This window comes from Protopterus annectens, chromosome 1.part0, assembly GCF_019279795.1.
Source record: "Protopterus annectens isolate FY-2018-M chromosome 1.part0, PAN1.0, whole genome shotgun sequence".
NCBI lineage: Eukaryota > Metazoa > Chordata > Ceratodontiformes > Protopteridae > Protopterus > Protopterus annectens.
In genome coordinates this window covers 384,000,005-384,026,114 of record NC_056725.1, presented here as the reverse complement: position 1 = coordinate 384,026,114, position 26,110 = coordinate 384,000,005, and the positions used below count along the sequence as shown (strand labels likewise).

The window sequence follows — 26,110 nt, the reverse complement described above, 5'->3', positions numbered from 1 at the left end:
GGTTCTCCCGTTTGATTCTCGGCTGGAGTGCGGGGAGTACCTTCTGTGTGGTGTCTGCATGTCCTCCCCACAGTTGGGTGGGCATTCGAAAGACATGCGTAAATGGGCATGCCTTCGTTGAAGGTTGGACGTTGAGCTGGCACCTTAAGTGGTTCGTTAAAATCTACTGCCAATCATTAGCAGACTGGAGTTCCGCTGTGGTGACCCCTAAATGGAAAAAGCCGAAAGACAAACAACAACATTTACTGCTATGGCAGCAATGCCTTTTCTGCCTCATGAAATGCAGAGCAGAATGTAACAGCTCTAGGCAGAAGATTACAAGAATTCCAAATGTTGCTTTCCATAATTATGTAAAATATTGTTTATAACTTCTCTGTTACTGTAAAGTGTATCACAGTCCTAAAATGAGTATGCTTTGCCAGACAACAAAAGCTCTTACTACACCTTTGGATCACAGTATCTCCTTAGGGTTTTCGGTCATGACTAGACCATCTGACTTTTAATGCAACTCATGGTGTAATATTTGTTCATTATTTGCAAATACTTTCTCCACTTTTCTACTGTTGCAGCTTGAGGCACTAATGTAGTAATCATTGATAATCTTCTCAGCCATCTCTGAATCAGGCTGCCATCAGAGTCACTGATTATTGCTTTATAATTTTGCTCTGGAAGTCTGCAACAATGCTCGAGAGCAACAAAGGTCTTTAAAAAAAACAAAAAAAACACTAGGAGTGCTTGGTATACGTGCACCTTACTGCCTTAACTGTAGGACATAATATTTTGCATATAGTTATTCTAGACAAAAAGATTCCTTTGGAACTGTTGGATTCTGTCCCAGAGTTTGCTGTAGTGTTATTTCTTTTTTAAAAATCAGTCTATTACTGTAGTCCTCAAATAAATTTAGTTTTCTTCCTAGTGACATAATATTGGTCTTAGTATCAGTCCTAGATATGGTATAACATTTCCCCAAAATCCCGTTGCTGCTAGGAATGCTTGAACATTTTGCTTCTTTTGAGATAGCTTAATTTTCTAAAGAATTTCTGTTTAAAAGCCATTCTGAATCATGGTTAATTACCTAACTGCAGTTCTTTTTTGTTGTATTTTGTCATAATTGATAGCTCACCTCCTCTTCTGCTTGTATTGGAGAATCAGAGGTAATACTGCTTCAGCATCATCTCTTTTTCCAGTCAACATGATGCCATCAGTGTAATACAATGCAGAAACTCACTTTAGGAAAAGTGGTCTTTTCTGAAAATGTTACATCTGATGTTGTGTCTTCATTCATTCTTGACTGTTGAGTTGAGTTCCGATTCTTGGAACTGAGATGGCTGTTTTACCTCAGATCTTGTTTGCATCATAGAAAATCTGATGAGTCAGCTGTGCTCTCAGCTAAGTGCTAAACGTTTTTGATTATCTAACTATTTTTGTCTAATTTTTTGCTTGTTTCTTCTTTCTCTTGCTCTCTAAGGTTCTCGTTAGTTGTGAGTGATTTGTATCTACCCTTTTCTTACCTTCTAGGTATTCTGTTTACCATCATTGGTATAGGCCCCTCCTTTCCCACTACTTGTTGGTATTTCTTTAATTCCATCGCTGGTATCCTTAATTCCTTCCCTTCTACCTTTTTCTCTTACCATCTTCTGTGTGGCTAATCTTCAAGTACCATTATTGGTATTAAAAAAAAAAAAAAACTTTTTCTGTATTTCTTGTTTTCACGTGTGCGTGTGTGTGTGTGAGTGTCTTTTTCTGGCTAGAAAATGTCAGAAAAGCAGAAGGGAACCACAAGGTTCAAACAATGTAGGGACTGTGGCAGAAAGATGCCCAATTACAATGGACATCTTTCATGCATTTATTGCTTGGGTGTCCCTCATCTTAAGATGGAACCTTCATGTGAACTCTGCAAGGGTTTCAGTGCTTGTAGTCTTGCAGAGAGACGAAACAAACTTATTCTTAAAGGATTGTTAAAATGTCCTTTTAGTAAAGCTCTCTGTGAGGCAGAGACATCTAAATCTTCCAGGACAGAATAAAAAAAAATGGAGCCATTCGGTACCGTCCTCCCCAACAAGGTACACGAGTCTAAGACTCCAAAGTCTCAGGTTTTGACTCATCCATCAGAACAGAAGCCTAAAGTTCCTAAAACTGCACCAACTCCTGCTCCGGCACCGAAACCAGTTAAATCCCCCATGGTGCCATGTATCATTGAGGCTACCCAGACTCCTACAGTGCTGATTTTGTCTTTGGTACTGCTGACCTCCCCGGCACTGACAGTAGTCTCCTGAAATATTTCTGTCATATTCCCCTGCCAAGCAAATTTCTGTTCAGCAGACCAAGCCTGAGATATTAAGTATCCCCAGGACTAGATACCATCTATAGACCCCTTTTTGGGTCAGCAGTTAAGTCCCTTTGTAGACAGACCAGAATAGCCTTTGGGAATGTCCATCCATTCCTCCAGGAGTTTTTCGGAACTAGACGTAGTTAGATTGGTGGATCAGCTCTTGGCAGCCAGAGGTCTTCCTGCTCCCTCTTGGACCTTCCTCCCAGAGCCGAGGTTTACTCTCCCAGGACTCCCAAATATCTTTCTCCTTCAACCTCTCTGCAGGTCTTGGAGCCCACTACCTCAGTGTTCCTGCTGTCAGCTACTTTAGTACTCACTGTGGATCTCACTTTGGTACCGGAACTGACTCTGTGGTCTTCGGCTGCATCAGAGCCATCACATCCATGAGACCGAGATTTGGCTGCCAGCTCTGGGATCCCTGGATTGGCTCTGATTTTTTTCCATGGCACTGTCTGTGGTTCCTGGTGCCTTGGCAGTTATGAGTCCTCTCTCTGCTCCTACACTGGGAAGCGGCTCATCTGACTGTGGTGTGACCCTGGTTCCGAGGTTGTCTTTCTCAGTTCTGGGCTCCCATCCCTCTTCGGGTGGGCCTGGCTTCCAGATTATGGAAAGAGCCCTAGCCTTAGCAGGCTCACAGTTGCCACCATACACATTGGAGTGTTACATTTATGTATCATTTGGCTTCCAGCTGTCACAATATGCTACTTTGGGACAGTAGGCACAAGAGCAGCAAGATACCCTATTGCAGGGTCCCGTATCTTCAGAGTCCTCCTCAGACCTTCCCCTTGAGGAGCCACTCAGTAAGAGATCGTACAAGAGGAAGCACCTGGATTATGCAGAAGGATCGGTTACTGAAGATACAGATTTCGATGAAGGGGAAGGGTCCCCATGATCACCCCCATGAAGATGTCTCCTTTGGAGACATTCTGGAGATTCTGAAACAGAGGGGTGATTGGAAGTCATCAAACCCATCCTCTGAGGAATCTGTCTTCTTGCAGGCTTTTCGTGCCTGGCCATCTATTTCTTGGGTGATCCCACCTGTAGATGAACTAATTAAACTCATCATGCAGTATGCATGGAAGGCTCCTGACACCATAGAGCCAATTCCCCAGAGACTGGACAAAATTATCTCAGCCTTGGAGAATCAGCCACATTGGTCGAAAGGTCTAGCAGTGGATGCCATGGTGGTGGCAACAGCCACTAAAAAGGAACTTGCTGAAGAGAGATCAGCTGTCCATCCTCCAAACCAAGAGTCTCAGATGATGGACAGATTTGGGAAGTGAGTCTTTGCTTCAAAGACCTTCGCATTTTGGTCCTTGAACTTTTTGACATCACCCGACTCCAAAGGGACCTGATAACTGACCTTTCAGATATCTTGGCAGGAGCAGTGTCTGATGAGTTCTGGGATAAGGTTGCCTCCCAGTTTGCCTCTGTAGAGTCAATCTCCAGCTCATTTATGCAGCTTATTGCACATACAGCCAAAGGGATGTCCAGGGCATTGGGTACAGGCATTGCCATTAGGTCGCCACGCCTGGATGCATTTGTGTGATTTTTGCAGACCCCTTTATGTCTTCCTTTGTCAGTGCTCCTGTTGATGCTACTTCATTTTTTGGCCCGTAAGTCAGAGACACATTAGCCAGGTGTGAGAAGGACGGAAAGACCCTATCTGCTGTGGGAGTGCATTTTTCCACTCCTCAGCAACCTTACTCCAGGAATCAGAGGAGTGGAAAGATGTGGTTCAGGAAGACCCAAGGGCCTTTTTGGGACACACGTGGTGAGTATTCCCCCTGGAACAGAGGGGGAAGGACTCTTTGGGAAGACCCCCTCCTATGGCAGAGGGGGCCTGTGTAACCGGGGTTCCAGGGATTCCTTTTCTGGACAGCTCTACCAGTGCTTCTGAGCAGCAGCCCAATTGCTTACCTCTGAAAGCAGTCAGGAGAAGATTTTCTCTGCACCACACAGTCTAGCACTCTATACCATCGGATTCCTGGGTGCAGACAGTAATTACCAGAGGTTACCATATTCCCTTCAATCTTTCTCCCAAACCACAAAGGCGAATCCCCGATGTTTCACCCAGTCAGAGGGTATAGAAGCACTAGAAATTCAAAAGCTGCTTCAAAAAAGAGTCATCCAATCAGTCCCACCAGACCAGATAGAATCTGGATTTTAGTCAAGATTCTTTTTAGTGCCAAAAAAGACAGGGGACTGGAGGCCAATCTTAGACCTCAGTGTATTGAACAAATTTGTGCAACAAACAAAATTCCAGATGGTCATGGTTCAGTCTATCCTTCCTTTTCTGGAGAAAGTTGATTGGATGTGCTCCATAAATCTTCAGGATTCGTATTACCACATAAAGATGGACAAATGCTCCAAAAAATATCTCTGCTTGTGACTAGAAGCCAGTCATTACCAATTTTGAGCACTGCCCTTTGGTCTCACTACAGCCTCCAGGATGTTCAAATGCATGGCAGATGTAGCAGCTCACTTACGGCTACAGGGATTCTGTGTGTTTCCATACTTAGACAACTGGCTCCTCACCGCCCCCACAAGGCATCTGCTGCTTTCCGCCTTGAACTCCATTCTACGTCTTGATGACTTCTTAGGCATTTCAATAAACAGAGAAAAATCACAACTATCTCCCACACAGGGCATAGAATTCATAGGAGAAAAATTAAACATGAAATCTTGCATGGCTTCCCTTCCTCATCACAGACCGGTAAAGTTGAGATCGCAACTTCAAGTGATACTCTCTCAACACAAAGTTCCTGCTCCTCTAGCTTTACAACTTCTTGGGTCCATCACTTTAGTCCCCCTGGCGAGATACCACATGAGGCTGCTTCAAATGGCTCCTGGAGTCACAATAGTCACTGTTAACTCACCCAGTTTCTCATCCAGTCCTCATAACGAACTGCTGCAGACAGGATTATTTTGGTGGATGAAGCCAGAAGAAAATTTATGGAGTCGCCCCTTCTGCCTCTCTCAGCCCAAGGCTGTAGTGACCATGGATACTTCCCTGATAGGGTGGCAGGGCCACTTTCAGGGAAAGACAGTCCAAGGCACTTGGTTCCCTCAAGAGGCCATTCTGTGTATCAGTGTCCTAGAACTGAGGGTAGTGCTTTTAGTGTTGCAAGCATTCCAGTCTGCCCTTCCTTCCGGGACAATTGCTATCCAGTCAGACAACATGTCAGTAGTCTGGTACATCAATAAACAGGGAACCAGGTCCTATCCTCTATGTCGGAAAACTTTAACAGTTTGGCAATGGGCAATTGCTTCCAACCGCTTTCTAATAGCAATGCATATTCTGGAGAATTCCAGTGTGATTGCAGACAAACTAAGCAGATGTATCCTTCTACCTCACAAGTGGTCTCTCAATCCCAATGTAGCGATGAGAATCTTGCGTTGATGGGGTCAGCCTTGCTGTAACCTGTTTGCCTCTCCCATGAACCACAAATGCTGCAGCTACTTTGCCCTAGTTCCCCCTTGTGGGGAGTCCCTGAGAGATGCACTTCTCCACGATTGGCCCCCAGGACTTCTATATACCTTCTCACCAATCCCACTAATTCCCCAATTACTGAGGAAAGCCCAACGGTTGAGAAGCAAAGTTATTCTCATTGCACCTTATTGGCCCCATCAAGTCTGTTTTCCCTTTCTCTGGCCTCACCTAGTTCACCGCCCATGGACTCTGGATCCAGCTCTAGATCTGTTATCTCATCCTTAGGGCTTGGTCCATCCCAACCTTCAAAATCTCAAGGTGATGGCTTGGTTTCTCCACTTCCAGTAATTGCCAGGCGAAACAATTTGTCCTCCCCAGTGCAAAAGATACTTTTGGCTTCTCATAAACAGTCCACCAGAAAACTGTATCTTAGGAAATGGAAGACATTTGCTAACTGTCTTGATCCTTTCTTGGCTCCAGTTGATAAGGTCTTGGAATACTTAGCCACCTTATTTCAGTTGGGAGCATCAACTTCTACCATTAGAGTTCATTTAGCTGCCATTTCAAATTTCCATAACGGATTTGATGATCATTCTTTGATGTCTCACCATCTTTGCAAAACATTTCTTAAGGGTGCTTTACATTTGAAGCTGCCTTTCAAAGATCCCATAGCGCCTTGGGATTTAACCTTGGTCTTGCAGTGTTTGGTTTGTCAGCCTTTTGAGCCAGCAGCCACCTGTGATCTCATGTTTCTATCTTGGAGACCCTCTTCCTGATAGCTATCACATCTGCCAGGAGAATTTCAGAGTTACAGGCTCTGTGTGTGAAGGATCTGTATATCATTTTTCACAAAGAAAGGGTATCACTCAGAACTAATCCCTCCTTTCTGCCCAAAGTAGTGTCAGACTCCAATATCAATCAGACCATAGATTTACAAGTCTTCTTTCCAAATTTCTCAAACAAGGGAGAATACTTCTTGCATTTGTTGAACGTCCTCAGACAATTAAGTTTTTATTTGGACAGAACAAAATCATCTAGACAATTGGACCAACTGTTTCTATCCTTTTCAGGTACTAGCCTGGGAAAACCAGTTTCAAAGGTCACTCTGTCAAAATGGTTGAGAGACAGCATTACATTTTTCTAGTCAAAATAAACTCAATTTACCAACAAAAGTTAGAGCTCATTATACCAGATCGGTTTTCACTTCAGTAGTCTTTCATTCCAGAGCTTTTGTGGAAGATAAATGCACATCCGTAACCTGGGCTACTCCTCATACCTTTATCACTCATTACAAATTAGACATGGTCTCCAGGAGAAGAGCATCCTTTGGCTCTATTGTGCTAAGGAATATCCCTCCTTAGGGTCTGCCAGGATCTAAAGTAACTGGGGACTCTGTCCCAACAGTCAAGAATTAATGTAGATTGACAACATCAGATAAAGAAGTTATGTTCTTGCCATAATGCTCCATCTGTGTTGTCGATCTTCATTCATTCTTGACATCCCAGCCTCTGGCCCCCTCCTTAGGGACTCATGGAGGTTTGGAACTAGTCCTGGTGCTCTAGTAGGGTTGTTGCTCAGACAGAGCTTCCATAATTTTCTTCATAATGAGCAAACTCAATCTGAGGTAATGGGAAGAGAGGCAGTATGGGTAGCCTTAGCATGAGAGTTTTGGGCTGGTGCGAGCTTGATATCACGGCTGAGTCGGTTCCATGGATCGGGACCAAACCCAGCAGTCAGGAATAAATGAAGATCGACAACACACATGGAATGTTATGGTAAGAACATAACTTGTTTTTTCAGCTTTGGAAGGTGTTAGCTACACAGATGTCCTATTGAAAGGACTTGAAATGAGTACTGTCTCCCATTTCAGGTATAGGCATATTGTGGTAAATGGGTCTACTTTATCCTCTCGAAAGACTATTCCATCTAGTTTGAAACACACCCAAACACAATAACAAAAAACACATAAACAGTGAAATGCGAATACGTTGAACCAACGAAACCGCAAAATTTAAAATGTTGAACTGTCATGGTTGGCCAAGCCCACCACCGGCAACACACTACGTACCCAAACACAATAACAAAAAACACATACATACACTAACAAAAACCCTACTTCTAGCCCTAAAGTAAATCCTCGAAACCCTACTTCTAACCCTACACTAAACCCCACATACACAACTATCTATGAACTATCCTTAACCCCTCCCTAACCCTAAGGTCCATAACTACCGCACACTTACCCTACAAAGCTGTACCCAAATGAACTGAACTTCCACACACATACACTTAACAAAACCCTACACTAAACCTTACATACGTTACCTACCTATGCACTTACCTTAACCCGCACCCTAACCCTAAGTTCCGTAACTATAGCACACTTACCTTACGAAGCTATACCATAGACGGGCCAACTATCACGGTTTGACATTTTCAATTTCGCGGTTTCGTTGGTTTGACATATTCGCATTTCGGTGTTTGTGTCACGCAATTCGTATTCGATGGAATTGTCTTTCGAGAGGATAAAGTAGACCCGTGGTAAATATAGCATGATTCACTGGCAGCTCTTAAATCAATTGCCATTTCATCAGGTCAGAGACACTGGCATAATTTAACTGAATACAAAAACAGCAAACCAATATTTTTTTTTCAGGGGCAAGCCCTGTTGCACCCCACCCCTGGATTCTTTATATTTACACACACACACACACACATATATATATATATATATATATATATATATATATGTGTGTGTGTGTGTGTGTGTGTGTGTGTGTGTACAATGACTAAGATGTGCATTTAATGATAAGGGGACTATTCATTGTTGTCTGCTACAATCAGCTATTAGAACTGAAAAGAAAGCATTTTTCAAGTCAATTACTGCATAATACTGTCCATATATACCACTTAATTATTAAGTTTGTGTCACAATGTCAGGAAAGGTGCTACACATGATAGTCTATTGTCATTTTTAATGAACCATCTGGATTTCTTATTGGCCAGCTTGGACTGTTGTAAAGACTTGGTGGCTGTAATAATTAACTCATAACAGTGGTTTCGGATATAACTTGATGGCCACCTATAACATAATCCTGTTTGACATTTGGCATTTATTGTACTTGAATTCATGCTGTGACTTTCATCACATTTATTCAATAGTGTCACATCCCAAACCAAATATGTCATTTAATTATCTGTAAAATCCTCACCTGAAGAATATTTGTTCTTAGAATATGCTCAGGGAGAGGTTCATAGGTTCATAGGTTCATACTAGGCTATCTGCCCGAGGGCATTTACAAGCCTAGCCCATCGTTTTGTGGCTTAGGCCACCCCTTTAGTATGGGGAACTATACCCATTATTTTTCTGTGCCTCTGTCGAGCAGTGACACTGAGGTAATCCCTGGGGTATATCTGCGATCTCCCATCCATTGGTCAAGATTTCTCTTGAACAAGGCCAGCGAGGTGCTCTGCCTCACATGTACCGGGATTTTGTTCCACAGCATAGGGAGTCTTTGGGTGATGAATCTATCCCTCCAGCGTCAAGGTTTAAGTCTCCGCCCTTGTGGCTCTGATGGATCTAGATTTTTGAGGTGAAGCATATTCATCAAATCTGGGTTTGACATGGCCTTGTATGTTAGGCAAAGGTCACCTCTGAGCAACTGAATAGAGCTGGAGTTCTTTCAGTCGGGCAGCATAGGACAGATTTTGAGACCCTTTATCCTTTTGGTGAGGAACTTTGTGGCCTCTCCAGCTGCTGCAAGTGTCGGGTCAGATACATTCCGAATGGGGCATTGTACTCAATCATTGGTCTGATGAGTGATGAGTAAAGGGAGACTATGACCTCCCTTGATCTAGATGAGAATCCCTTCATGATAAGGTGGGCAATGTAGAAGGTCTTCCTAACTACTTTAGCTACATGGGTGTCGAATGACAGACTACTATCAACCTGGGTCCCCAGGTCCCTGATAACTTCTTCTGTGCTCAGTGGATTGCCACCTATTTGGTAGCTAGGGGTAACCTTGTTTTTCCCGAAGGGTATGACTATGCATTTTTGGCATTTAACTTTAGGCCGTGGCTCTGGCACCAGTTATCCGTTTCTGTGAGACCCTTCTGAAGGATATCTGTGTCAGATGTGTTTTCTACTATGGTGCCCAGTTTGCAGTCATCTGCAAACTTTGTCAGCCATAACCCTCCTGTGTTTGCTTGTACTTGGAAAAGTAGATGCCAAACAAGAGTGGGCCCAGGACTGAGCCCTGTGGGACACCACTTGTGACAGGCTTTGAGTCTGACATGGCGCCAGCAGCTCTGACCCTGTGGGTTCTGTCACTCAGCCAGTTTGCAACCCATCTTGTGATGTATGGGTTGACATTTAAGCTGATGAGTTTTTCAATGATACCGAATGGGGTATTGTATCGAAGGCCTTAGCCAGATCGAGGTAGGCTGTATGGACTGCCTTTCCCTCATCAATGGCTTTGGTGACTGTTTGAAAAAGTCAACCAAGTTTAAAAGGCATGATCTGCCTTTGACAAAGCCAAACTGGGTTGGATCCAAAGTCTGCAAATTCCCTATGTCTTTATTTATGAGGTCCATTATGATCCTCTCCATGGCTTTGCAGATAAGGCTTGTCAAGCTAATGGGCGGTAATTTCCAGGGTCGGTGGAGGCACCGCCTTTGTGAAGTGGTACCACAGTTGCAGTGCGCCACTCCTGGAGAGGTAAGACTTTGATTAAACAGCTGTCCTAGCTGTGGGTTTAATTCCTCATTGAGTTCATGGAGCACACAGCCGGGACACCATCAGGTCCCATGGATGCTGTGTTTTTGCTTTGGAGAGAGCAGTTCTCACTTGGGCTGGAGATGTTTGGGGGCTGCAATCGTTTGGTATAGATATCTCCTTTTGGGGGAGGGAGAAGTTTGCACTGAACCTGTCAGCCAGTATGTTGGCAATGTCTGTAGGATCAGTAATCTTCACATCATTTTGAACTAGCTCTGAGCATATCTGGGAGTTTCCTCCCAGGTTTCTAACATAGCTAAAGAAGGCCTTATGATTGTCTTTTGAGTCTTTAGCTATTTTTCTCTCGAAATTTGCTTTGGATGATTTTATGAGAGCTCTTAGTTTTTACTTATAGTGATCAAGGGTGTCTTACCTTTTAAGGATTTTGCTCTATCTTGTAGTAGCTTCCTCCTTTTGTTGTAGAGTTTGTTTATGGCTGGGGTCCACCAGACTGACGCTTGCCTTTGGTACAAAGAGTCTTTGTTTTGCTTGGGATTGCCTTATCCATGCAGTCCTGCAGGTGCTGGTAGAAGGCATTTGTAAGTGATTCAGCGGCTTGAGTACTGTTTTCCGCTCGGGGCCTTAAAGGAGACCACACTAGTCTTTAGAAGTGTGAAGTCGGCTTTTGAGAAGTTCTTTACTGTGGTCTTTTTTATTTCAGGTGGGGGTGGGATGAGGACCTCCAGCGAGATTAGTTTGTGGTCTGATCTCACCAGTGAGGGGTACACCACCGGTGTTGAACATTGTGCTCCCATGTTCGTGATGATGAGATCAAGTATGTTATCTCCTCTTGTGGGGATGGTGACTAGTTGTTCCATGGCATTTGAGTTTATGAATTCCAGGAACTTTTGGGCTAGGGTGTTTGGGCTTGAGTAGTGTTCCCAGTCTATATTAGGGTAATTGAAGTCACCTAGTATGATGGTGTTTGGTGATACATTTATCCCTCTAGTGTTTTCAGGAAGGCCATGTGAGGTTCCTGAGTTTGTGAGGGTGGCCTGTAACATGCTACAATTTGCAGAGCAGTCTTGCCTATGGTTAATTGCACCTGGATGGTCTCCGATGCATCGACCAGTCTTGAGGTGTGGGTGTCCTTGATGAATATGGATACCCCCTCCTTTCTTGGTATTGTCCAGATTTTGGGGAGAACGCATGATATGAGGTAAAACCTGATAGCGCCAGGGTGCTCTCAGGAGCCTTGAACCAGGTTTCTGTCACAGCACAGACATCGATGTTCTCCATACTGAGAAGGGCCGCATTTTGAGATTTAGACTTCTGGCATTGAGCAGCATTACCCTTAGTTTTTTCCTTTTTGTGTTCTAGGGTGGTAGGTTTAGAATTTGAGCCTTGCCTAAAAAGGCACTATGGGAGCCTTTGCCAATATCCGAATCCCAGGGTGACAGGTGCAAGCCCAGCGTGGCTTGTCCAGCATGTCATCCCAGGCAGACAGACACTGGATCCCCTTTGAATGACACCAGTGTTTAAGCCAATTGTTAAAGCTGATCATCTTATCTTGTAATAACCATCTATTTATACTGGTAGTCCTGTATGCAGTTTAGCATTACCTAATGTTAGTGTTAGCTGTGTCACACTATCTACCTTTTTTAGTATTATCTCTGTCCCTGTAGCTACTAATGTTGTCAGCTGTAAAGTTGTAAAGTCCATTTAAACAAAAAACAATTGTCAGAGATAAATAAGAGTGTTGGTCCCCTAAGTAGAATGCTCTAACTGTCCCTGACACAGAGAACCTTCATTTTCATTATTAATCATCCTCATATTCTTCTTATGGCACCTTGTATTTCCTTGTCTCAGTATGCCCCAGTCTTTTAATGATGTAAGTGAAGATACAAACCACTTTAGGTTACCTTCAGAAGTGCATTAGAACATGGATTCAATGTATGAGTGCAGGACTCAGCATTCCATTAGTCTTCTGTGCCTTTTTGTCTTGCCTACTTTTTTTCCTATAACTTATGCAATTTCATTCACTTCTCTGTCTTGTCCTTTTCCTATAGTCCAAGTCTACAAAAATCTGTTTTAGTGTTACCTTGTGCACATGTGATTTCTCCACTCTTGTCTCTGTTTTCCTAGATTTTCTTGAATCTGAGTTTCCTATTAAACATCCCATCTGACTCACTTTGAGATGCATCCAAGGACTGCCATCAGCTGTCTTCTCTAAAACTAGATACATTCATTATCTCTCTTTTTCATGTAGAAGAAGACAGTTCTTGATTTGTCTGTTGTTGGTCAGCTGCTTAGTGTCATTTGGCATTGGTGTCATCTTACACACTGCATTTACATAGCCATTTCTCAGTTATATTTGATATATTATACATGTATATTTTTGCATTTCTTCTGTATTAAGTTCTATGGCAACTCATCTGTTGTGTGCAGACCCATAATAACTAACATAAAACTGCTTCTCCTGGTTTCTGTCAGAAGTTATTTACTAATTAATCGGAGTTGCTGGCTACTGAGACTTGTCTACATATATCGACTGGACACAAGCTGATTTAAGTATACTTTTCTCTGCACTTATTTAAGATTTGAGTCAGTAAATATTTTGTGTCTTTGATTCAGTAAATATTGTGTCTGTGTCTCTCTGCAGTTAAGTTGCCTGAAGTGTGAAAAAGTGTAGCCATCTGGGCTCATTGAAAGTTGTTATACTGCTTTGAAATTCCTGTTAGTGTTAGTTAGCCTGGGGGTTTCTGATAGCATTAAAATCTGTGTTTGTTACATTTATAGTAATCATTTTAATTGGAGTTGCTTGCTACTAAGATTTGTCTGCATATATCAACTGGACACAAGCTGATTTAAGTATACTTTTCTCTGCACTTATTTAAGATTTGAGTCAGTAAATATTCTGTGTCTGATTCAGTAAATATTGTGTTTCTGTCTCTCTGCAGTTAGTTTCCCACCCCCTCCCTGTTTCCTGTTGTGATGTTAATCTTGGTGGCTTTGGAATTGCCCGTCCCTGCTGTAAATCTGCTTTTGCACACTCCTCCTGGACCCATCTCATTTGCTCACTCAACTGAGTACAGTGAGATCTTATTTTGATTTCAGATACTCCTACCAGTCCCATCTCCTCTGCGGTGTACAGAGAGAACACTTGGGAAGGACGTTCCCCTATAGTATCTTAATCTGCTCTGTTTCCTCCCTCTCCAAAAAAAAAAAAAACATTTGCACTTCATCTGCTTTACTGTATTTGTGTTTCTTCCTACTTTATTACCTTATTTTGCCTTTGCCTCTTCTTAAAAGTACTCAATTTAATTTATTTTGCTGCCTTTATTACTGCTTGTTAGTAGCCTGATTAAATTGTAACTGTTATTCTAAGGCCTTTGGTTTAAGCACTTGGGCTTCAAACCAGTTGTTTTACATTAAGAAGGTTTGTGGTCTGCACTGTTATGGCAGGACAGGTAGCGTACATCCTTCTATGTTGGGAACTGCTGATTGAAAACTCAGTGTCTGTTTTTCTAAAAGTGTATTAGTTCTGGGTTAAGCACTTGGGTTTCAGGCCAGTTATTTTACATTAAGAAAGTTTGTGGTCTGCACTCTTGTGGGAGGAGAGGCTAGATTCTGCCCTTCTGAGCTGGGAATTTCTGGTTAAAGGCTTATTGCGCATGCTTACTTGAACTGTTTCTTTATGAAATCGGTACACTTTGTTTGCTGTAACATAGACTAGATTCAGGCTAGCTGGATCTAGATTTGTTTGTATAACTTGTGCACTGATCCAGGCCGTCTTTTTTTGGAGAAGGTTTCTCTGTACCCTAGTGGCAGGACTGTGCAGTTAGAACTTGTCTGATTGAAGACTGCTGGAACAGGGCTTAGTTTTGAGCTTTTCAACTGGTGAATTGGGTAAAGTGTTGTTTTGATTGTATCTGCTCTATTTTCTGAAAAAAAAAAACTTGTTTCCCACCTTTCTGAACTAGTATAGTCCAGTTTTCAGGTTATTGCTGAATCCAGGGCTGTGTTACAAGTTTCTGTATTGCCAATACCTTACTTGGATATTAAGTTAGTAGTTTATTGGCCATTTTGGGCTAATTTCTATCTCTTTCACTTCCCTGCTATAAAAAATGCATTTGCGCAGTTTTTGCACTTGTATTACGCTCAGCAAGTGCCTTCCAGGTGTTCTGCAGAGTCTACAGCAGCAGAGAGACAAAAGAGTGACTTTGGAGTGATTAAGTATCATTTTCCTGCTTTTCTTGCTGTCTTAACTAATTCCGCCTAAAACGCCAGTTTTTTTTAGCGAATCTGTGGTTTAAAAAGTTTGTTATTGCTACATATTGTACTTATTTGCTGCCTGCACTTGAATTAAGTAATTTTTGTGTTTAAATAATCTGTTTAACTGTTGTAGGCTACACACTAAAGTGCGATAGCCTGTTCTGTGCATTTTAAGTGTTGTTTTGATTGTGTCTGCTCTATTTTCTGAAAAAAATATATATATACTTGTTACCTGCCTTTCTGAACTAGTATAGTCCAGTTTTCAGGTTATTGCTGAATCCAGGGCAGAGTTACAAGTTTCTATGTTGCCCATACCTTACTTGGATAGAAGGAAGTTTCTCTGTTCACCTGTGAGAGAGGGGTGCCTTGAGCAGCCTATCTGTCCCTGGAGGAGTGGTTTCAGCCCAGAAGTTAGTAGTTTATCGGCCATTTCGGGCTAATTTCTATCTATTTCACTTCCCTGCTATAAAAACTGCATTTGTGCGGTTTTGTGCACTGGGAAGCGCCATTTAGCTAGAGTTAAACTATTCTCGGCTCCACGAAGACTACTCTTCGATTTTTCCCTTGGAACTAGACAAACCTTCAACTTTAGCACTCAAACCATTCATTTTACAGTCAAGCACTTGCTTAAAACTCATAGCAAGCACTAATTAACCCTAGCACTAGACCCCCTCTATACTGTCCAGAAGGACAAGGCTCTCTATTCGTCCCCACCAGCCAATCAGAAAAACAGCTTACTCTACCTATTCAGGCATGTCCAAAGGGCAGTTTCCGGTGTACTCTCCAGTCCAACCGAATGTTACAACTGCCTCATGTACACAGACAACCCTCTCCTCCTACCACCAATCACTAATATATGCGAGAGATGCAATTATACAGCCAAACTGGAGGCAAAGCTCTGTCAACCCAAGACTGGAACTGACAGTCAAGAGGAGAAGGGTAATACTTGCAACACACCATCAGTCTCACATAGACCTAATAAACCAACACTGGCAAATAACATACATGAATACATGAAAACATACTCGGAGGCTTTAAATAAAAATTTGCAAAAGCAACAGAGACCTCCAAAGCAGACATCCAAGCAACCTCCACACCCCATCACCAACCATGAACCATGAAACACAAACTTCACATAATCAGTGTGCCACGCAATCACAGCCCTTAACACAAAATAACATACCCAACACACTATTAATAAGTGACTCTATAGTCAGGCACACTGATGTCCCACTAGCTAGGCTGGACAAGGAGAAGGTTACAGTTAGCTGCCTGTCGGGTGCCCGGATCCACCACATAACACAAGCACTCAGGTCACTCCAGAACAAGTACAAATACAACTCTGTCATTATCCATATTGGTGTGAATGACTTGAGATGTACCTCCCTGGACTACATGAAAAGAGACATAGAAGAGCTCTCTGATCATGTAGCCCAGGCCAGTATGACCTTGACCCTGAGTAGCATCGTTCCCTCACCAAGTAAGATGCTAGAGTATAAAGAAAAAATTATCAACTTCAACAATTGGCTAAGTTCCTGGTGTCATTCAAAGGGGATCCATTATCTGTCCGCCTGGGATGATATGCTCGACAAGCCATGTTGCTTCACAAGAGATGGCTTGCACCTGTCACCCTTAGGCTTTTGAATACTGGCCAGTGCTCTTGCCGCCCCCATAGTGCCTTTTTTAGGCAAGGCTCAAAAGACAAACCCACCACCATAAATAGCACAAGTAACCAAAAACTGAGAGTAATGCTACTCAACGCCAGAAGTCTAAACCTCAAAATGCACGCACTCACTCCTCAGTATGGAGAACATCAACATCTGTGCAGTAACAGAAACCTGGTTTAAGGCTCCTGAGAGCACCCCAGCACTACTAGGCTATAACTCATACCATACCTATCGGCCACAGCACCAGTACCGAAACACAAAAGGCAGGGGTGTATCCATATTCATCAAGGATACCCACACCTCCAAGTTAGTGGCGCAGCACAATGCATCAGATATCATCCATGTGCAACTAACAATGGGGAAAACTGCAATCCAAATTATAGCTTGCTACAAATCACCCACCATGGCCCAGGACCCCCATTCTGCATTTCTGGAGACACTGGGATAATATGAAGGTCCTATCAAACACCCTAATACTGGGTGATTTAATTTACCCAAACATAAACTGGGAGAACTACTCAAGTACTAACTCCCTTGCCCAACGCTTCCTAGAATTTATAAACTCGAACGCCCTGGATCAACTGGTTAACATCCCCACCACAGGGAACAACATATTGGACCTGCTCATTACCAACATGGGCGACCAGTGTTCCACACCGGAGGTCAACCCCTCGCTGATTAGATCAGACCATAGACTAATCACTCTGGATATCCACATTCCGCCCCCACCCCCAATCAAGGAAACCACCATGAAAAACTTTTCAAAAGCAAACTTCACGTTACTTAAGACCGAGGTGGAAAGGTTCACAGCCCCCATGCTAAGAGACAATGCTGTCCAAGCTGCTGAAACCTTTACAGAGGCACTCTATGAGCATCTGCAGGAATGCATGGATCGTGCTATACCAAGTAAAACCAAGACTCACTCCTCCATGAAAAGGAAACCAGTCTGGTGGACCCCTGCCATAAGCAAGCTGTACAACAGAAGGAGGAAATTAGTACAGAAAAGAGTAAAATCCCGAGAAGGAAAGACATCCCTGATCAGTATCAGCAAGAAACTATGATCCCTCATTAAATCATCCAAGGCTAGTTTCGAAAGAAAAATTGCAAATAACTCCAAAGATAACCACAAAGCGTTCTTTAGCTATGTCAGGAACCTAAGTGGAAACTCTCAGATCTGCTCTGAGTTAGTGCAGAATGGCACAAAATACACTGAACCAACTGATATTGCCAACATTCTGGCAGACAGGTTTAGTGCAAACTTCACCCCCTCCCACCCCCTAAAGGGCTCATAACCATACCAGAAGAATGTAGGGCCCCATCAATCACCGACACACAGGTTAAAACAGCCCTATCCAAAGCCAAAAACACAGCTTCAATGGGAATGGACAGTGTCCCAGGCTGTGTCTTACAAGAGCTCCAAAATGAACTAACCCCTCACCTAAACACACTGTTCAAACTCAGCCTCTCTATAGGCTACGTACCCACAGAGTGGCACACAGCAACAGTTATCCCTCTCCACAAAGGTGGAGCCACAATGGACCCCAGGAACTATCGCCCTATAAGCCTGACTAGCCTGGTCTGCAAGGCAATGGAACGCATCATCATGGAACTCATTAGCAGAGACATTGGGAACCTGCAAACCTTGGACCCTACCAGTTGGGCTTTGTTAAGGGCAGATCATGTCTCCTAAACCTGGTGGACTTCTTTGATACAGTTACCAAGGCATTAGATGAGGTAAAGGAGGTCCACACAGCCTACCTAGACCTCGCAAAGGCTTTCAACACCATTCCCCATTCTAGTATTATAGACAAGCTCACCAGCTTGAACATAAACCCCTACGTCACGAGATGGGTTGCCAACTGGCTGATGGATATAACCCACATGGTGAGAGTTGCAGGCTCTACGTCCGACTCTAAACCAGTTACAAGTGGCATCCCCCAGGTCTCAGTCGTTGGACCCCTCGTGTTCGAGGTACAGGCAAGCATAGGAGGACTGTGGCTGACCAAGTTCGCAGACAACTGCAAACTAGGTGCCATAATTGATTCTCCGGCTGATACAGACACCCTCCAGATGGGTCTCACTGAGACAGATACCTGGTGTCAAAATCATGGCCTCAAGCAAAATGCCAAAAAGTGCATAGTCATCCCCTTTGGAAAAAACAAAGTACCCGCAAACTACCACATAGGTGGTAGTCCCCTAAATACAGAAAATGTAATAAGGGATCTGGGGACCCAAGTAGATAGTAATCTCTCCTTTGATAATCATATTGCCAAGGTGGTTAGAAAATCCTTCTATGTGGCCCACCTAATCACAAAAAGGTTCGCATCTAGAACAAAAGAGGTTATTGTGCCTCTCTACTCATCACTCATTAGACCCATCATAGAATACAACGCCCCATTTGAGATGTACCTTACAAGACACCTGCAACAGCTGGAAAGACCACAAATGTACCTCACCAAGAGGAGTATAGGCCTCAAACAGATGCCCTATGCAGCCCGACCCAAGAAACTCCAGCTGCACTCTGTTGCATACCGTTTACTCAGAGGTGAGCTCTGCCTGACATACAAGGCCATGTCCAACCCAGAATTGATGGGCATGCTCCATCTAAAAAAAAACAAATCCCGGAGAGCCACACGCTCTAGAGATATAAACCTCACCACAATGATAAATAGGACATGCTGGAGGGATAGATTCCTATCCCAGAGACTACCCATGCTTTGGAACAGGATTCCAATATACATCAGGCAGAGCCCCTCCCCAAGACTCTTCAAGAGAAACCTTGACGGGTGGATGGAAAACAGAAAATTTACCCCGGGGATCACTGCAGTGGCTCTGCTGGACAGTGGCGCAGGGAACTAATGGCTCTGCTGGACAGAGGCACAGGGAACTAATCTAAGGGGGTGGCGACAGCCAACACATTCTGGCTAGGCTTATAAATGCCCTTGGGCAGATAGCCTAGTACTTACCTATGAACCTAAATGTATTAAGTTAGTCTGCAAATAAGAACACAGTTTGGACTGTCATCTACATAAATGCCTTTCTCTCAACTATAGTTCAAGCTTGGATTCTGAAGTCTTCTTCACTCTCTGAGTCTTTTGCTATTCCATCCCAGTTGTATTTATCCCCATCTGGACTCTTTTTCAGAGCTATCACTCTGGTCCTGTGTATTGACTTATAGTCTGTCCATTCTTTCTTTTTCTAGGAATAGTAGCGGGTGCAGTAAAGCTCTTCATTTTATTCATTAATTCATCCATACTGTTCGTTACTTCTGTCTGTAATGTTTAACTATTAACTGTTATTTTATATAAATGTCCCTGCATCTGTTTGCTTAAGTTGTATACCTGCTTAATCATTTTTTGAACTTTTATATTTCATAGTCATAGGTCAGTATGGCATAGCCAAATAGCACTGATGGCTGTTCCTGTTTTCTTTTTTTATGCTTTCTTCTGTTTTAAGTTCTTTGGCTTCATTTACAGTTCCTCAGCAGAAAACATGGGATATTACAGTGCAGCTTGTAGAGGTTGCCCTAAGTTGTTCAATATATGTTTAATCACGGTATTGAACTAACCAAACTCCAGAGATTGTTAACATTGCCTTGAGTTATGTTTTTTTCACTATCACCATCCTGCTTAGGATTTCTAAAACCAAATTTTGGTCATGACTTTTCCCTTCAGCTGTTTCATAACAGGCATTCCAGAAGTTGTATTTTATAAACAGGGCTGGTTTAATGTTTTTATTTCACAAACAACATGCTCATTGAACCTTTGTTTGCAGGTAAACTTCGAGGGATTCAAGAAAAAGTTAAATACATTTTAAAATGCTTTATTTAAAAAATCCTTCCAAAAGTTGCTACTTGCAACAGAAATCATCATGCTACAGTCAGCTGATGAGAACCCATGTTCAAAAATTCCTAGTGTGACAATTTCAAACAACAGAACCAGGCCCAAAATTCAACCAGTGATCAAGTTCCAGTTCCCTTATTGCATCAGAAGTTTTTGTTCACTATACAACATTTTACAATAAATATCATGACATAACAGAAAATTACAGAACCGTGTCTGTGTCTCCATCTCTGTAACAGTAGCCTAGCTTGAAATTATTTGCAGTACTTGCAAACAGTGCTGTCTACAACAATGGAATACCTTCTGTCTTTGGAAAGTTATTGTTTATCAGCAGATTATCATGTTATGTCACAGACATAGTAGTTGTTTTTCACAAAATATAAATGCTTGAAGTATCTGTTCTGTTTCTGACCTATCACATCATTAGAAAAAAAACTAAACTATTTTTTGGAGAAAGATGAAGGTCTTGGAGTCCTCTCTCCCATGGATCTGCTAAAATATGCCATTTATGCAGAATTGGAAGCCTTGGTGTTTAGCACCTCCTGCTTAATGGGAAGGTTAATGCCCTCTATGACCATTTGGTGTAACGGAGTGATACCTTAGTTAAGCATCCCAGAGCAGATGCTTATGTGATTTCTGTTGTTTAGCATAAATCCCATAGATTTCATTACCTTTCCACTTTGTTGTCAGCTAGGCAGTCTTAAACTCTAGTCAGGAGGGTGCTCTCTTTTCCATCTTCTGGTAGTTTAGATCCCTTAACTGTCTGTTGCAGTTCTATTTGTCATGTGTAGGCCAAGCTGTGGAAAAGCTGACAGAGCTCTTTGCCTCTGTGTTCAAGGAGAACTGAGTTAAAGGGGCAATGATATCCCTAGATCTAGACACAATCTCTTTATTTATATGTTGAGTGGTATAGAAGGACTTTCTTGCAACAATGGACATGTTAGTCAAATGTTAGGTCACTGTCCACACAAGTTCCTAAATTCTGAACATCTGGGTCAGGTCTTAGGGGTGCATTGTTAATGTGGCAGCTCCCTGGATAGATAAATTCCCAAAGGATACAATAGTGCATTTTTGGTATTTAATTTCTGATTTTTGGCACCTGTTATTTATTTGGGACAAAATTCCTGCAGGATTGCTAAGTCATTTGGGGATTCAATGACTGCTCCTTGTTTGCAGTCATCTGCAAACGTAGTCAGCCAGAGCTCTTTGGTATTAGCTTTTAGTTTATAAAAGTAGATGCCAAACAAGAGAGGTCCCAGCTCAGAATCCTGGGGATCTCCACTGGTGATTGGTCTCTTTGTGGAGGTAACTTCCCATATTTTGATTTCCTACTTCCTGTCTGTGAGCCAGCTGGCAATCCAGTGTGTGACACAGGGGGTTATTTCCAGTTTATGTAGCTTTTCTTCTATGCCTGAGCAGGGAATTATGTCAAAAGCTTTGGTCAGGTCAAGATATGTCTTCTAAAAAGAAAATGGGCATTGACCATTCGTAATATTTGTATAATCCACCCCTGCTTCCCTCTGATCTTTTAGGCCTATCCATTTCACAGAAATTAAGAAGCCTCCTCATAGGATGATGAGGGCTACAAATATCAGAAAGTGTTGGCTCTCTCAGCCATCTCAACAAAGTATCCCAGAAGGATGCCAGACTCCACAGGTGCAGCTATAGCTTTTTTGATGACCATACAGGACTGGAATAAGGGGGCTACAACTCAGAGGATTCTATCAATCCAGTCAGAATTGGATAATTTCCACATTGGTTAATCATTTCCAGTGAAATGGCCTAGGAGGACATGCCCTTTGTATATTAAGAAGCTAGGATCCTTCTGCAGTGTTGCACCATTTAGTCTTCATAACAACCACCATCCTTGCTGTGTTATTTTTCATGTATGGATGAGGGCGTGTCTTTGAAGTGTGAAGTGTCAGTGACTGTAGAGTCATCTTGAGTTCACAGACATTCTGTTGGTGTCAATCTGTGTTATCAGGCTATCAAGGTGTGGAACTTCTTTCCAACTGAATTGTGGGGCTTTCTTTCTTTCATATCAACTTACCACAATTTTTTATGTTTGTTGTTTTAGTAGTAGGTCAGGAAGTCCACTTGGATTCTTACTGGTGCAAGGCACATGGAACCACCAGGAAAGGTGTTTCATTTAATCCTGCTTGAGCTGAGATTGGTATTTCTAATCAAATAAAATTTAGAAAAATATAGAATAACAGATCCTTTCTTATTCCATGTAGTTAGCCAGGCTATGTATAGAATGTAATTAAATATCACACACTGCCATCAACCAGGGCATCAGCATTTTACATCCCTTGAGAAGTAGACATACTAGCGTATTCCCTCAACCTTTCTATACCCGAAGGTAAGGAGACCTTTTGGTCATGGTTGACAGGAATAGGCACAGTAGCCTTCTTTGAAAGTCAGGAGAACACAGTTCTCCCCATATGTTCATCATAAGGATCATTCCTGCATTGTACAGATAAATCACAGGATTTATTCACAGGTATTTATCAGTCTTTTTTTCATGCTTCAAGAGTAAATCCTTCAAAAACAGCTCAACAAAGCAGAACCAAAAACCTTTTACCACTGAAACGTAAACACTTTTAATAAAAATAAATTACATAAAATTCTTCTAGTGACTAAAACAGTAAGCACTTTTCATCACCTAGATTGGATATTGACTTCGTCAGATTGTTATCACATTAGTAAAACAACACCTTTTAACAAAAACATATGTAATCACATGTACACCAAAATGCAGTAAAAACCTATTATACATGTTTTAAACTTCTGTCCCTTAAAAGACATTTAAAATTCTACATTTTCTTTCAGTTTGGGGGTTGTAGTGACATCTACTTTAACTTCTAATCTGTTTCCCCTGCCCCCTTAAATTAGTAAGCACTGTATCAGTAACTGAAAACTAATGGATTATTCACATTTTCATTGTAATGTCATAATTAGATTTATAAATGTTGCTATGGAGGGTCCTAGTGATCTTGCCGACATAGAAAGCACTGCATCTGCTATATTGTGCATTGTAAATTACACATTTTTTTTTAGTTAAACCTTCCCAGTGGTCTAAGATTTTTTCTAACTTGAGCTGTAATAAAAGGGATTGTACTATGGGCCTCCATTGATTACAGTTTTTAAATCTATAAATGCCTTTTTTCCTTGACTTTACTATAAACCTGATATGCTTTTCTTTTGAACAAGATTTTTAAGATGTCACTCCTTTTATTAACAAAAATAGGTTAGGCACCCAGTTTATTAGCCAGAGATAGAAAAGCATTAAAAACTCTGCACTTATTCCTGATGATATTTTTAATTTCATTTGAATCTACTGAGTACTGGATTCCCAGAGAAATATGCCACTTGGCATATTTGTTGTTATTTCTTCCACTCTGACTCAAAATCAGTTTTCTTAATGCCCTAACTATGTCTTGTCTAATCAAAGTCCGGTTCTTTATCACCCAATATTCTCTCTTGTGTTAAATTCAAAATCCTAGAGGCTGGTCCACTTATAATCCCACATTTTAAGTTTGTGGGATGCATGCTAGAATAGTATAATGACTACTTCCAACATTTTTAACTAATTGTAGTACCTAGGATATCATTTTTCAGATTCTTATATATAAAATAAGATCTAGAAAAGAAATAAACATATTGTGGTTATTGAAACTTAGCTTTAAAAATCTTGTTATCTCATTCAAGCCAGTCATAAACTCACACAGTTTATCATACTCTCCAGCCCATATAAAAAATACATCATCAATAAAATGGTGCCAGCCTTTCACATAAGTAAATAAATTGTGTGTTGCTTATGGCTGATGCTTTAGTAGTAGGTTGAGAAGCCCACTTGGGTTCCTTCCTGGTGCAAGGCACATGAAACCACCTGGATGTGTATGTTAAAATCAAGTTTACATAATTGGGGGCCATACCAGCCCTATTGCCACAACTTTTTTTGTTGGAAATAACTTTTAAAAATGATTATATAACAATATATCATACAACTCTGTGATAGTTACCTTCACTAACCTATTTTTGTGCTAATCTGATCGTGGATAACTGTATATAAAGACTGAATGTCATCTGTAACTAGCAAATCATTTTCATTTATCTTCAGATGTGCAATCCGTTCAATAAAATGCATGGAATCTCTAATAAAGAAATAAATCAAACATACAGCACTTTTATGTTTATTGGCCAAACCAAACATACAACACTTTTATGTTTATTGGCCAATAATAAACATAAATGTTCAATCTTACTTGTTATTAAATTACAAACGTAAGCATGTACACAGTTCATAATCAATAACAATATGGAGTCTTCCATATGAAAGCCTTCTATAGTAAAAAAAATGAAAGTATTCTTCCTTTGTACTCTGTGCTATGATGTTTCAAAAGCCTTTGCTGTGATTTTAATGCTCAAAGGTTGAGAGGCGCGCGCGCACACACACACACACACACACACACACACACACACACACACACACACACTTGCACACACACACACCACCTGACAGTTTAAATTATTAACTTTGGTATTGCTGCATGTTGGAGAAATGACAGTATTTGTCTTTTGTGACAATCTGAACAAAGTAGTTGTTTTTAATAAATAACTTATTACATTCTGATTCTACTTTTTTTACAGACTAAGATTTAAGAATCCCAGTTTACCATATTCTGCTTTATCAGTCTTTTTCTTTGTACATTATCACTTCAGCTGATACCTCTGTCGCTGTGTCTACATATGTAACTTATGCATTGCTGTTGTTTCATATACTGCACCTAGCATCTTACTCAAGCCTTTGTTAACAGCCACAGTTTATGTTGCATTCATTCTGTTTTTGCATGTGTGTGAGTTTTGTAATTTGGGATTTTATGTTTATCTTAGCAGCATGTTTATCACTAAATGATATACTTGCATTAGATTATATCTCTAATTTTCTTTTAAGTCAGTATTTACTGGTGTTGTACATTTTTGTAATGGTTTGTATGTTTTAACAGAATAACTTGCTTCCTATGCTGGTCTTCCCTTAAAAGCGATGTCTATCTGCAACCCGGGACTGTGACTAGGTTGACAAGTATTTTGAGAGAAAAGCTGTCTCAGACAAACGTTTAATTGCTGGTTTGTGAGGTGCTAGATTTCTTTGCAAATCTAAATTTTCTGAACGAAGTTAACACAAAAGTACTTCACTTATCAGATGATAAATAACTCCCTGGATCCATGTCCAAGGAACATTATTAGATGTAACTTCTCCAGAATTATTAAAAAGTTTAGAATGCACTTTGTAGCATGACCTGACCAGATCCTGCAGGTAGGAGTAAAGAAGTTCCACAACAGGGCATTTAAATGAGACACTCTGTCTCTGGCTTTGGACAGACCGATATACTGATAACACTGATTGTTCAGGTTCTGACAGCATGAAAGAACTAAAGTATTGGCACCAGATATTCTGATATTAGATGGTAGGGTAGCCCTACCAGACCTCCTGTGGGGAGGGATCCCATCTCTGGTATTTAGGCCAGGCAAGGGCTTCCATGGCAGGAAATCCCAAACGTTACCACTGCTACAGTGAAGACACTTGAACATTTACATCTACGGTAAGTAGATACACAGCTGTACTTTCTCTTGCCAGTAATGTTACCAAGCCTTTGTTATGGCATATTTACTTCTCCTAATACTGATGGTTTGGACCACACATCTCAGCTGTCCCTTATTTTGACTCGTATTTTACCTTTGTCCCTATTAATCTCTCCTAAAGCTGATGACTTTTGGAGAAAAGGTAATGCATTATCCTTGATAAATGATAAGAATAATTAGGGTTTGTAGACTTTTTTTACT

The 26,110-nt window shown here is 41.5% G+C and overlaps 1 protein-coding gene across 1 annotated transcript in view; it reads left to right on the top strand.

Moving 5' to 3' along the window:
- TTC7A (tetratricopeptide repeat domain 7A) overlaps nt 1–26,110 on the top strand; it is a 2,391,665-nt gene that overhangs the window by 780,152 nt on the left and 1,585,403 nt on the right. The gene's annotated exons all lie outside the window — the stretch shown is intronic.